Source organism: Canis lupus, chromosome 3 (genome assembly GCF_011100685.1).
Source record: "Canis lupus familiaris isolate Mischka breed German Shepherd chromosome 3, alternate assembly UU_Cfam_GSD_1.0, whole genome shotgun sequence".
NCBI classification, from domain to species: Eukaryota; Metazoa; Chordata; class Mammalia; order Carnivora; family Canidae; genus Canis; species Canis lupus.
In genome coordinates, this window is record NC_049224.1 from 25,643,875 (window position 1) to 25,659,063 (window position 15,189).

Sequence of the window (15,189 nt, forward strand, 5' to 3'; positions counted from 1 at the left end):
AACAATGTTTTTAATCAATGTTTTTGAAAAGTGTATTCTCACAGTCAAGATCGTGGATAGTGAAGGAAATGGAAACAAGGAGATGTCCTTAGATTGTATATGAGATTACAGAATGTGGACAGAAATAAAACTACACAATGCAATTATTTTCCTCTTTCCCTGTTCCTCCTAAATCAAAACAGAAGTTTAATTTAGGAATAAAAGGCTCACACTGATCTCCTCTAGCTTCTCCTCCAGTTATCCCATCCATACTCCAGTTCTGGTTTTGAGCAGAGCTACAATTGTCCTTTGCAAGGAATTGCATGAACTCCTGTGCTGGTTTTCTAATGTGGGAAAATGTCTACTAGGGAGGCTAAGACCACCAAACTAGTTTCATTATGACCCAAGGTACACTTAAATCCAGCCCTTCAGTGGTGGGCAACTGGCCCAGCACAGTCTTCCTCTATAGCGCTCATTAAAATGTTATTTACATTTTACAGTATGGTCCCAAGCCATAAGTTGGGATTTTATCTTGGCAAATCGAAAAAGAATACTCTTGTGATATCTGGACCTGCAAAGTTTTAGCTTCTATTGTGGACCTGCTGGTGATTTGCAAAACAAAGTCATAGCATATGAAAAAGACATCTTCCACTTCAGTTCAAAGGAGTTGGCAGGGAAGTGAAGAACAAAAGAAAACCTGAGATCACAAAATTAAACTTATTAGCCAAAGAGATTTTAAAGTGAATTTCGTGTTTGCCAAAAGTCCACAATCAACAACTGTGAAGAAAGTAAACTTTATACTTCCATCCTGAACCTACTGCAAAAGTGGTGAGCTCATCTTCATAACTAACCTCCATGTTTTTTGCCTTGGAACTCTCATTCATGTGACCATAATTATTCCAGATCAAAAACAACATCATTAATCCCAGTCACTTTTAGGTGAACCAAATTGTCTGGATTCTTACCTCAGCAGGCCAAATTAAATTAACATTTTAATGATGTGTTTCTGGCATTGTTCATGCTTCATAAAAAGTAACTCACTTTATTTGACTCGAGGCAACAAGGCTAAACAAGTGATTCCAAAAAATGAATCTTTTCCAGGTTTGGAAATTAAGTTTCCCTGAGTTCTTCTGAGACAGCAAAGATTCTTTAGAATCTGTAAATCCAACTATATGATGTTACCATCTTTCTAAGATGACCATTGAGAATTACACCTAGATATATAATAACTCAAAAAAAGAAAAGAATTACAGCTAGGACCAGTTATGAGAATACTGTTTTGCAACATTCTCATGAAGGCCAAATGAAAATCAGAGGCCATCTCTCAGATGGCATTAGGCCAAACAGCTAAGACCTCTGAAGATGCTTGACATCTTGCCACGTGTCATCACAATCAAATCCTGGATAGAGTATTCTCATCTGAGTTTCACTGACTACCAGTAAGGAGCATGTGCAGAATAATAAGTGATTCAACTTTAGTCTCTAGTTAGAAACTAACATGCCTAATAATATTCTGGGGAAGAGGGTGTTGGGAATGTATATCAAAGATGGCATAAGTTCTTCACTGTCAGCAGGCTGGTGATAGCCAGCTGGGGAGCCACCTTAATTCTGTGGTTTATAAAATTCTAGGATTATTGTTATTACTATATAGAACTCTCAGTGGAAAACAATGAGCCCTTTCTCAGTTGTGGAATGGTGAACAACGAGGTCAACTACAGAGGATTTTTTTTTTTTTAAGATTTTATTTATTTATGAGAGACACAGAGAGGAGAGAGAGAGAGGCAGAGACACAGGCAGAGGGAGAAGCAGGCTCCATGCAGGGAGCCTGATGTGGGACTCGATCCCAGTCTCCGGGATCACACCCTGGGCTGAAGGCGGCGCTAAACCGCTGAGCCACCCGGGCTGCCCCAGAGGATTTTTGAGAGCAAAATTTAGAGGGGAAAAAAAACCACTTCACTGACCCAAGAGAACTTTTGTTGACAAACATCAATCTCAGACCCTGGCAGTTACATAGTACATTTTAGGTTCCAAAGGTGCTTACCCCCCAAAAGATCATAATAATATAATATTTTCTTCTTTTTTTTCCTAACCAACAGGTGAAACCAGAAGATGTCTTTTTAAAAAGTCATGTGCCAGGGGCAGCCCTGGTGGCCCAGTGGTTTAGCACCACCTCCAGCCCAGGGTGTGATCCTGGAGTCCCGGGATCGAGTCCCACATCGGGCTCCCTGCATGGAGCCTGCTTCTCCCTCTGCCTGTGTCTCTGCCTCTCTCTCTCTCTCTCTCTCTCTCTCTCTCTCTCTCTCTCTCTGTGTCTGTCATGAATAAATAAATAAAATCTTAAAAAAAAAAAAAAAGTCATGTGCCAGTCTGCAAATGACTGAAAACACAGGGAGTCTTCAAATTTATATCAAGAGGCCTCCAGTGTCATGCATCTAATTACAATCTAAATATAATCTAAATATAAATATAATCATGCAATTATCTAAATATGATAATGCAAATTAATAAATGCCATCGCTTTTCAGCACCGCACTAGTAGTTAACTTACTTTTCAGGGCCGTTTCTACAAAGAAACATAGGTATTATCTTTTCGCAGAATTTATTGCAGATGTGATGATTATAGAGAACCATAAGATCTTGCCTAAGATGTGAATACCAGGTGGATGGCTGAGCCCACTCACTAATCAAGTGATTTGTTCTCAGACAATAATGTTTGGGATTCTGATGCTTGCCTCAGCAAAACTGCAGATTTTTTTTTTCCCATAGACCTTTGAGGTTGTCCATAAGTCACTGCTATGTTCAATGCCAACTCCTCACATTCTCGGAGATAAAGAGGGCAAAGAAGGAGAGAAAGAATGTGGAGCTCATTATCCACAAGTTATTTTCCTATAGTTTAGGATGTTGAGAGTACTTTTTAGAAATTTTTTCAAGGCAGTGACTCCCAGACATTTTCCATTAAAAGGAGGTACTTTCGTGTTTCAAAAGTAGATGTAGGAAGCATTTTGTTTTCACTCTGCAACAAAGGAAAGGACCTAAATGAGTTGCCTTACATTTTACGATGACCACAGTAGTGAACTAAAACCACTTTTTTTATATCCTTCTATGATACTATTTTGCAAGATAATACATATATAATAAACTTTTGCCTAAAATATCAAATGATTTTTAAAAATTTTTTTAAAGTTTTTAATTTTCCTGGAAAGAGTCATAGATCCAAGCTAAACTCTAATGATAAGGTCACACTTTCCCTATTTTAAAGAACAAATTGGTAGAATTAAGCGGTAAATATCATAGCACACTACATTATCACTATAGGTTATGTTACATAGCACATATAAAGCCCTTTTACCCTAGGTATTGAATATGCCAAAGTGAGTCTGTAATTGAAGTGTATCAACAGCAAATTTTTAAAAGTTAATTTTGTTGCAGCTAAATTCAGAATCCAAAGCACCTCTGATTATCCACTGCTTAGGCAGAAGAGAAAGTGCTACTCCATTTAATGTGTTTCAACTCTGCCCTAAATGGATTTTTTCCAAGAGTGAAAAGGAAGACCAAGTCTACAGAAATCTTGGCAACTTCTTTTCCAGGAAGACTATAGAGATTTCATGGACCTTACTGTTGTTTACAAGGAGGTATTACCTTTCTCCAAATTCCATTCACACAGCTTGTTTTCTCTTTTCTCCTGGGGTAAACTTCTCAGCAAATATACACATTGATCAGTGCCATGCCAAACATCTCCTTTCCACATGTAGCAGGTGACAACTAGCTTATAATCTGCAATGAGAAAGGAATGGATCATAGAAATCATGAGAGCAGGCTCTAGAATCACAAGTGCTGGATTCAAATTCGGATTCTTCCCTCAGCAGCAGCGTAGCCTTGAGTCAGGTCTGGTTCCTTATTCACTAAAATGAGGCAGAAGAGCCAAAAAAAAAAAAAATACAAACACCGTTCACCATTTCACTTCATTAGTATCCCCATCAAAAGCCCCCCAAAGCCCTCACAAGATCTGAATGGAGCTCTAACTGGTCTTTGGACCAAGCTATGAGTTTATCTCCCCATGTAGAATAAAGAGCTGCATTCTTCTCTGAAGATTAATATCTGTGCTCAATTCTGACACTCATCTAATGCTTGGACTAACACAGAATTCTAAGCAGGAGCAAAGACTCTGAAAACTCAATTTTTCTGCCTTGGCACAGTTGTACCATCTTGCCCACACCCTGGCCACTGAAGACCAGGTGCTGTTGCCTACTTCATTCAGGGAGGAGCTTCTTACCTTCTCAACTAACCTGTTAGCTTCTTGAGGAAAGGCTCTTGTAGCCTTATAGATCCTTGTACTGCTCTGAGCACTAAGTGCAGCCCAGTATCATGAGAAGAACAGATTCTTGGTAAACGTTTGTGGCTTATTTTGAGAATGAGCTCTGGGGTGTTCATAACAAAACAGGTTCATATTGGTGAAGAGTCCCATTATGCCCCTTCAAAATAGGCCTGTGACAGCTCTTTCTAAGGGTACACCGTTTGGACACTAATGTAGTAACAGCCCTTTTTTTTTTTTTTCTTTTTTAACCTGTGGCCATTTCACAGCTGTATTAGTTAAAAATATTTTTAATTGGCTTTCATCATCTTTGAAAGTGTAATAAATACTCATTAAAAATAAGGCTACCAAGATGAGCTTTCCCCCTCCCCCACACTCCTATTAGAAATGACTGCTAATACATAGTGTATACTTTTCCAAGTTGTTTTACTTATTTGTATTTTTGATGCATACACTAGCATTTATTATTATTTCCTGGAAACATCACTATGCTATTTATATCTTTTGGAACTTGTTCTTTTTTTTTTCATTTAACAATGCATTGTGAAACATTTTTCCATGTCAACACATACCTCGTTCCTTTTTAGTGCTGCATTATATGGAAATTTATGTTATCCAACTATTCATTATCATTATCTGAATCATAGTAGTTGATAAGTTGTGTAGAAAAGCAAAAATTGGTCATAACAGAAAAATATCCACTAATATACTGGCCACTTACTAAATTAGTCCCCACTTAAATAGCCCTTCCGACTTATTACCAGCATCTCTCCCCACCCAGTCAATTTTGCTGATAGTAGATGTTATAAACATCCGACAATACAATGTAAATAAAATGCATTTCAGTGGCCATGTAAGATTGCTAATCTTGCAAAAGATGCAGAATTTTATGAAGTCATTGAAAGTGATTTTGGAGAACTGTTCCATAAGCAAATGAGTATCTGGCAGTGTTAGACCAGTTAACAATTAAAGATGAGAAAAACAACAAGGATGATAAGAGGATAAATTCTTCAAAAGGAAAATTATTTGAATATCAAAGGATTAAGAGAAGCTCTCAGGAAAATTGATGAAGCCTTTACATCTTTTTTCAAAATGACCTTTGTATGATTCTGCTATAAAAGTCAGCATGAAGTGAAGGGTGTCAAAATTTGCTATCATATAATTTTGCTGGGAAAATTATCCCCCTCACCAAATCAACACTTGATTCAGTCTTTGTTTATTCTAAAAATTAGACCATTGTTGCAATTAGAGTTGTTACATGTGTGTCTTCAAAGATAAATCACATTTAAAGATAAGATAATCTTTTATTTTTTCAAAACAAAGTCTCAATCAAACCTTTTTTTTAATTCTTTATTTTACAATGCTAGACCCTATTTATTACTTTTGCAGCTTTCAACAGTCATATTATGGCAAACAGAAGCAACAGACGCTGAAAATAAGGCTTCTAATAGACTAATCAGATTCCCTAGTTCTCTCTCTATGAGGCATTTAGAAGCAGGACTGGCCACTTTGCAAGGAGTAAAGCCCCAGGGTAGTTGGATAATTCAGGGGAGGGAAGAGGCCTTAAGAAAGGAGACAGGCAGTGGACTTCCTCTGGCACTAATCTGGCACATAGATGTTCAGGCCTAATGAAATTTGAAAAAATAAAAACGATGTAACCTTATTTGTGTCCCAGCTGGTAAAGCAAGTTATACCAGTTAAATGTGGGTATATCAGGATTTATTTTTAGCAGTTACCTACTGACTGATATTTGGGTTGTTTCCAGTTTTTTGCTACTATAAGCCATGCAGCAACAAACAACAGAATACAATTATATCTTAGTGCACTTGTACAAACATCTCTGTAAAACAAAAATTCCTAGAAGTGAAACTCCTAGGGTTGGAAAAAAGGTATATTAAAAATGTTAACAAGGACTAAGTAACAAATCCTCCTACCATTTAATACCACCTACAGTATTTGAGAATGCCTGTTTTTCCACACCCTTGATGAGACTATTAACACTTTTTGCCAATCCGATTACTATATACATTGTTGTTTTCGTTGTCAAAAATATAAATTCTTGATGTGCAAGATAAACATTGTTCACTGCTTAGAATCTTTAGGAAGAGCCTCATTATAGGCTCTGAAAAATCTGCATGATAGATGCAGGGGGAGATCATCTCATCCCTGGTAATGGGTAGGAGCTAAAAAATTGAGCTCAATATGCATTCTTCTGTTTAAAAAAATCCCTCTCTGAAACAATTGTAGTCATTGCTTACACAAACTAAAGTGTTTATAGTCAGTAGTGGAAGACATAGATCATTATTTTTTGCAAATTCTAATTTCAGGACTGTGAGATCTTTTATTTTTATTTTATTTATTTAGTTTGAGAGAAAGAGTGTGTGGGCGGGAGGGGCACTGGGAGAGAGAGAATCTCAAGCAGTCTCCACGCTGAGCATGGAGCCCAAAAACATGGGGCTCCATCCCACAACCCTGGGACTACCTGAGCTGAAATCAATGAGCTGAAATCAAGAGTCAGACACTTAACTGACTGAGCCACCCAGGCACCCCAGGACTGTGAGATTTTTTTTTTTTTTTTTACAGATTTTAAAATATGAAAATTGATAAGGTCAGTAGATCCTGAAAATGGATGCTTAGTGTCATCCAAGTCCACACTCTTTCCTTCAGGATTTTGGTCACAGAAAATGTCAGCATTCTAACTGAAAAATTCTTATATATATTCAGGACTTATAAAAAGAAACAAAAAATATCCACTAGAGTATGCATTTGTCACAACCCATCAAATTGTAGATTAAGATATGTGTATTTCACTGTGTGTAAATTTTACATAAAAAAGAAATCATAAAGTCCTCAAAAAATTAAATATAGAATTACCATATGATCTAGCAATTCCACTTCTGGGAATATACCCAAAAGAAGTGAAAGCAGGGACTTGAACAGACATTTGTACACCCATGTTCATAACAGTATTATTCACAATAGGCAAAAGGTAGAAGCAACTCAAGTGTCCACCAATGGATGAATGAATAAACAACATGTACTATGCACATACAATGGAATATTATTCAGCCTGAAAAAGGCAGGCGATTATGTGGATGAACCTTGAAGATGTTATGCTAAGTGAAATAAGCCAGTCATAAAAGAACAAGTATTGTATGATCCCATTTATATGGGTACCTTGAGTAGTCAAATTCATAGGCACAGAAAGTAGAATAGTGGTTGCCAGGGGCAGTGGGGGAGGGGAAAAAGTGGGGGGTTATTGTTTCATGGGTACAGAGTTTCAGTTAGGGAAAGTGGCAAGTTCTGGAGATGGACAGTGGTGAGGCCTGCACAACAAGGGGAATGTAGTTAATGCCACAGAATGGTATATTTACAGATGATTCAAATGCTAAATTTTATGTTACACATATTGTACCACACTAAGACTTTTTGAATCCCATAAGCAAATAATCAATTCTAATGATATGCATGCTGAAGTGTTTGGGAGGTGAAATGCACTAATGCACTCTGCAACTTCTTTTGAAATGTATTAAAAAAATGAATGTGGTTGGTGGGAATGTGAACTGGTGCAGCCACTCTGGAAAACTGTGTGGAGGTTCCTCAAACAGTTAAAAATAGACCTGCCCTACGACCCAGCAATTGCACTGCTGGGGATTTACCCCAAAGATACAGATGCAGTGAAACGCCGGGACACCTGCACCCCGATGTTTATAGCAGCAATGGCCACGATAGCCAAACTGTGGAAGGAGCCTCGGTGTCCATCGAAAGATGAATGGATAAAGAAGATGTGGTTTATGTATACAATGGAATATTCCTCAGCTATTAGAAATGACAAATACCCACCGTTTGCTTCAACATGGATAGAACTGGAGGGTATTATGCTGAGTGAAGTAAGTCAGTCAGAGAAGGACAAACATTATATGTTCTCATTCATGTGGGGAATATAAATAATAGTGAAAGGGAATATAAGGGAAGGGAGAAGAAATGTGTGGGAAATATCAGAAAGGGAGACAGAACGTAAAGACTGCTAACTCTGGGAAAGGAACTAGGGGTGGTAGAAGGGGAGGAGGGCGGGGGGTGGGAGTGAATGGGTGACGGGCACTGGGGTTATTCTGTATGTTAGTAAATTGAATACCAATAAAAAATAAATCTAAAAAAAATGAATGTGAAGTGATAGGTTGATAGACGAATAAATGTGTATGTGCTAAAGTAAATATAGCAAATGTAAATTCTATAATCTGGATGATAAAGGTATGGGTATTCATTGTGTCATTCTTCCAACTTTTCCATATGTTTGAAAGTTTGGGGGGGCACTTGTGTGGCTCATCAGTAGAGCATGTGACTCTTCATCTCAGGGGTTGTAGGTTTGAGCCCTACACTGGGTGTAGAAATTACTTATAAGTTTTAAAAAAGAAGAAAATTTCCTTAATAAAATATTAGGGGGAAATGGCCTAGACTAAAACAAATTACTAGCAAATGAAAGATTCTTTTTTACCACAAATTCATCTTTAGCTTTTGTTAGCAATGGGTAATAATTTTACCATGGAGAGAGATTTTCAAGCAGAGCTAAGGAAATGGGGCTGATTTTTTTGTTTTTATTTTTTTATTATATTTTTAAAGATAGATTTATTTATTTATTCATTCATTCATTCATGAGAGACACAGAGAGAGAGGCAGAGACACAGGCAGAGGGAAAAGCAGGATCCCTGCAGGGAGCCCGATGTGGGACCTCAAACCCGGGACCCCGAGATCATGCCCTGGGCCAAAGGCAGACGCTCAACCTCTGAGTCATCCAGGCATCCCTTTTTGTTTGTTTTTAATAACGACCAGACAGGAACATCTATTTCAGTATTGGACAGGTATTGATTTATAAGTGACTCTATGATATTAAAAATGAACTCAATATCACCAAAGTTGATAAGTATCTCTCTATCAAAGGCAAGGGTCATGGTTCAGCTCTTTCTCCCATTGGTAGGATTTGAGCATGTGTTGAGGAAAAGAATCCTGGCCTCCTCAGTCAAATGGGAAAAGGATACTCTAAATAGATTGGCTATGATGACATGCAACTTTAGAGCATTTGGGAGACTGAAGGTCCTCCTAATAAATATTAGCTCACTGGAGAAGTACAGTAGATTATAAATAGCAGCTCTTCATTTCTTCATACAAACATTTCAGAGAGCTCTACATTTTTTTTCCTTTGGTTCATTAAAAGGTAAACAGAGAGACATGGCCTTCATTTCTGGGATCTCTACAATTGCAGCATGCTGCGGCAGTTTTTATAATTGTAAAACCACATGATAATCCTGTCCCAATGACATTCTTCCTGCATTTGGGATACACACCCAGAGTTTCAGAGGTGCATACTCAGTGGATACAAGGGCAAGGAAGTAACCTTAATGAGTAACACAGGCCAGTCCCAGAGGGAACTGTGGCCTCTTGGAAAACCCTTCACCTGACTAAAAGAGGAATCCATGACTCAGCCCAAGCCAACTGGCCCAAGATAGCCGGATATGTCAGTTTTCTAAAAGCCATCTGAAATCTGTATATTTATATAAAATCTTACAAGTTTAAATGAGGGCAGCAAATTCAAATGTTTCTCAAAAACACCGTATGGGTTAAATGAAACGTCTCTGTTGACGTTCTGTGGTCTGTAGGCTCCCTGTGTGTAACCTCTAATGTATGTGTAGGGTAGGATGGTCCAACTTCCCTTGATGCTAACGTCCAGTAGAAATCAGATTTAGCACTGTTTCAACTCTTTGGGATGATCTGCTCATCTCCACTGTCTCCAGTTTCTCTGTTGTAAACGTGAAATATGTTCAGGTCTTTATCACTTTAAATAAAAAACCCAAATATTTGACCACAGCAATGTTTGCAATATTCATGCAGTAAATGTGTTTTAAAAGTCTGTTCTGTGTCATGAACCTTCTGTAAAGAAAAGGTAAATCAGCAAAAACATATAATTCATGGAGCCCTCAATTTATTTACATGTAATGATCCCAAAATGTATATGTTTGGAACTAGGACCCATATTTTTCCATAAAATGACATTTAATGAGTAGCGCCTCTGGATCATTCACTGCGTGAAGCCCTGCTTAATTCTCCTATCATTATTTTGACTTTACAGATGAGGAAAACAGGCTCAGAACAGTTGCGTGACTTGCCAAGCTGGTGTCAGAGTCGGGAATCAAACACGTGTGAGGGTCAGGCTCCAAGGCCCGTTGTTCTCTCATTCTTCATCACTACAGTGCCCGCAATGCAGTGTTCTGTGTGGTGTTAAGGCTGTCAGGACAGACTATGAAATACTGTTGTATCCATAATGTACTTGTACAACTATATTCCTAATAAAACTCTACTTCAACAGAACCCAGACTCAGGTACAATGATGCTTTTTTTTTTTTTTTTTTTTTTTTTTAGTTCCCTTGCTTTTATGTGGGGAAAAAATATGTTTAATTACTCAGGTGACACAAAGATACATTCTCATTGTGAAATATCCAAAGAACACGGTAGTCTGCAAGGGCAGGAAAGAAAATTCCCCTGGGCTTCCTCCCCCACTCTTGATCCCACTCCATCTCCTATTTCTGGCTCTACCACCATCAACAGTATGGCTTGTTCCTTCCAGACTTCTCCTATGCATTTACATACATATATGTACATACATAAATATGCATGGCGCTATGTTTCTATGGTAAATACATTCAGAATTCCACCTTGGGATGTCAGAACACTTTTCTGTTGCAGCCCTGGCAACTTCCCCAGCTCCAAGTCAATGTGGGAGGGTGGGGATGAAGGCGGCTTTATTAGTTATCTATTGCTACACGACAAACTACCCCACAATTTATCAGTGTAAAACAACCAACATTTATTAGCTCACATGGTTTCTGAGGGTCAGGAATCTGGGAGCAGCTTAGCAGGGTGGCTCCAGGTCAGGACCTCTCATGAGGTGGCGTTCAAGATGTCAGCTGGAGCTGTAGTCTTTCTGAGGATTCATTGGTGCTGGAAGATTCACTCCCAGTTTGGCTCACTCAGTGGTTATTTGCTGGAAGGCCTTAGTTCTTTGGCTGTTGGCAGGAATCCACATTTCCTTGCCACGAGATCCTCTCCACAGGGCTGTTTGAGTGTTCTTATGGCACAGCAGCTAGTTTCCCCCAGAGTGAGCAGCCCACAATTCACAAGGGAGGACAAGGAGGAAGCTGCAATGTCTTTTATGACCTCGTCTTGGAAGTCACAGACCATCTCTTCCACCAGATTCCGTTCATTAGAAGCAAGTCACTTCGGCCCACATTCAAGAGGAGGAGAGTTAGGCTTCACCTTTTGAAGAGAGGAATGTCACAGGATTTGTGGACATACTTTAACACCAGTACAAGAGCCATTTTGTGCGGGAGAAAAAAAACAAGAGCCCGGCAGGGTCTAAGAGCAGGGCCGAACAGTCTGAGTAACGAGGAGGAGGGGAGAGGTACAGAGATAATGAGGTAACAGGAGAATGAGAGGAAGAAGAGCTGGGCTGGCAATCCTGGCTGCACATTAGAATCACCTGGGGAAATTTTAAAAGTACTCCTGCCCCAGGCCCCGCTACAGATCAATTAAATCAGTATTTCTGGGATGGAGGCCCAGGTATCAATATTGTTTAACAGCTCTCCAAGTGATTCTAATGTGCAGCCAGAGTCATGAACCACCGAAGAGCAGAGGTGCTGGAGTCCAGCCGTGTCTGGGCTCAGGTCCCAACTATGTCAATTAAGTAGCTGTGTGGTCTTAGGCAAGTTAATTAGCTTTCCTGTGCCTCATCTGTAAAATGGGGATATTAATAGTACTTCCTAATAGGGTGGTTGGGAGAATCACCTGAGTTAATAACCCACGTGCATAGCTTTGAACAGTTCTCTGCACAGTGCTGCATAAATGTTACTCCTGTGATGATTAGCAGCACCTGCTGGGCTTTCCTCCCTCCTGCTCTCCTTTTCCAAGGGCCTCAGCTGGGAAAGACTTGGCTTCCCGTGCTCTACTCCCCTCCTTTTCCCTCGAGAAGGGTACATGAGCTCTTCAGCGCCCTTTTCAGGCTCTGCAAGTCCTCTAGCCTTTAGGCAGGTAAACTGAGAAGCTAAGCTGTTGCCACGGAAATGATGCACATAGCTGCCGAAGGATCTCCAGCATCTTGGGGTAGTGAGAAGGGAACCCCCCCTTCAGCCTCACATAGAATCCAGATACAACCTGTTGTACCCCACAGCAGCAGGATCTGCACACACACCTTGCAATTCCTTCAGGAAGCCTTTCTCAATCTCAAATTTCTCTGCACTCCTGTACTTTCAACACAGTCCCTAAGTTACCTACTGCCTTTTATATTTATTTATTTATTTATTTATTTATTTATTTATTTATTTATTTATTTATTTATTTATTTCCCTTCTGCGTTTTCTCTCCTTCAGATAGCAGGTTCTTGTAGAGGCAAGGGCGGTGTCTTCTCAGAGAAGTATCAGTAAAAGCAGTGAGGGGAAAATGAAGGAAAAAGAATCTTCTTTGGGTTATAGCTACATCTTTAGTGCCTAAAAATTTAGTGGGAAATGACTCTGCTTCTTTAACTTCCTCCCTATCTCTCCCCATATTACTATATCCTTAAAACACCCCTAACCCTAACCACCATTTTCATGGAAAAATAGCATGAGTGTTCTTTCTCCTGCTTTTATAGCAGAGGTTAATAAATTGCCACTATTACAGGGTATTCCAGATGATATTGATGAGGCAGGTACAGAAATAAACTAATGAGTATTTCCTATAAAGAAATGTCTTTCCCATACATAAAAGCACTACTCTGTAGGAAAGGATATTCAGCGTTTTGAAGCCTACCAGGATAGACAGAGGTGGGGAAAAGAATAAGGAATCAAATAATTAAATCCTTAAACTATAAAACAATTGCTGACAAAATTTCTCCAAAATTTGCTCCCTGTTCTCCAACATTGAAATAATCATGATTTGAATAGACTGTATCTGTGCTCTCTTTTTTTTTTAAACCCCTCTTTTCTGCAAGGTTATGATTTGGATCCCAAAAGTTAAATAAAGATCCTTTTCATAACATGTATTAGGCAAAACATATTTAAAGCCCCTGCTGTTTATTAAGTTAGAAGATATGGTATTGATAGTTAAGACTCTGACAATAAACGGCCTAATTTCAAAGCACTTGGACTTAGTTTTACAGTATAGAAATGAACACTGTGGTGAAAAATTCTGGGTACGTGGAGCCTGATCTCATGTATATCAGTGATGTCAAAACATGAAGCTATCTTGTTAGCAAGTATCTAGATGCCAGAAAGGGGTCATTCTAGAATATGATTATTCCTGGCTGAATTGATTCATTTCTGCCGAAGAAGGGAATCCTGAATTTTAAGCCTTATAAGCTAGGAATAAAATTAGTCTTAAACCTAAAAATTATTCTAGAGAAATATTGCCTTAGTGGTTGAGGTTATTATAACTGTTCCATACATAAATAGCTTATTTTATTGGTCAGATTAAATGATTCCCATGTGTCCTTCTGAAACTTTCGGCAGTCATTCCTCATTGACTGCCATCTCAGCCAGAAGATAAGAAAAAGTGATGAACTCCAGGCTTCTTCATCAATGAGCTCAGCCAATAAGCCAATAGAAGGTTCAGTGGGCACCGTTGACCTTCCCAGGAAAGCTACCAGCATGAAAACTGAAGAAACATGGCACAGAAACACAGCAGTAAAATTCAAGAGACTAAAATAAACTCAGTGAGCCTGCCTGGTCGCTAAACACTGAATACATTTAAGTGCTATTTTGACAAGAGAGCATGGCGGCTTTTTAAGAATTTCATTTTTAAAACTCTAATACGATTTTATTCTTCTAACAGCATCATCCTGGGTCTGTGTTTGTTCCCAGTGAGGTCATTATTAAGTGAATTGAATTATTGTTCTGTTCAAATGACCTGTGCATTCAACGTGTGCCGAGCTCTAGCAAGAAATGTTTTATGTATTATTGGGAGATGGCCATCTGGGGCACAAGCCGGGCCTTCTAACATGCAGAAATGTGGGGAGACAGTTTATGTTCAGTCTTATCTATGATCAGAATTCCATTTATAAGCTTTTTTCATCCACTTGTCAACACTGTTCACTATAGCAACACTGAAAATGGCCAGAAATGAACAGATTTATCAGAACAATGTGAGGTCAGACTGTATGTTTCAATTACTGTATATTGGATTTTTATCATACATTTTAAATTTTATCCATAAAAATAGTAACAATGTAATAAAAATGGAAGTGGTTTTCTTTGATCAACTTCCAGTTAGTGTAAGTTACAAAGTAGATAGGATAGATTTCATGACTTTTATTAGATAATGGGTCTCACATTATATATGTATATTTTAAATATAACATGGTTGTTCATGCCAAGAAACATGGATTAATTTTTTCAAGTCTGAAGAATACTACTCTTCCCTTCCCTGCATATTTAACGAAACAGCATGGCAGTGTGTAAAATTAAATTTTAAACGTGAAGATTATATTTAAGCCACACCCTCCCAACCTTCTCATATATTTTTCAAATAAACTTCTGATAATGCTAGAGGCATGTTGGACCAAATGAATGATCTTACACTCTCTTACATAAAAACACCCAGATATTCTGTATTACAAAATGAAGAATTTTTCAGGTATCTTTTTCTGGTTGTTTTTCACTGTTGTTCCACTGATACCTCAATTAACAATAGGAATTCATCTCTTTCATAATGAAGTATAAAATCTTACAAGTAAGTCCTTCCTACTTTCCTCCCTCCCTCCCTCCCTCCCTCCCTCCCTCCCTTCCTCCCTCCTCCCTTTCCTTCCTTTCCTCCTTCCTTTTGTTCTTTTTTTAAAATAAAAATATTCTAAAAATATCTTCTAAATTCTATAAAGT

General features: G+C 38.5%; 1 long non-coding RNA gene across 2 annotated transcripts in view; it reads right to left on the reverse strand.

Annotated features, from left to right (window-relative positions):
* Window positions 1–2,564: 2,564 nt before the first annotated feature.
* The window catches only part of LOC111095157, an 83,443-nt gene continuing 70,818 nt past the window's right edge, over window positions 2,565–15,189 (reverse strand). For both annotated transcript variants that reach the window (XR_005356797.1, XR_005356798.1), the window contains exons 5-7: window positions 11,163–11,599; window positions 3,619–3,753; window positions 2,565–2,992 (exon numbers count right to left, since the gene is read on the reverse strand). This is a non-coding gene — a long non-coding RNA (uncharacterized LOC111095157). The remainder of the gene's footprint in view (window positions 2,993–3,618; window positions 3,754–11,162; window positions 11,600–15,189) is intronic.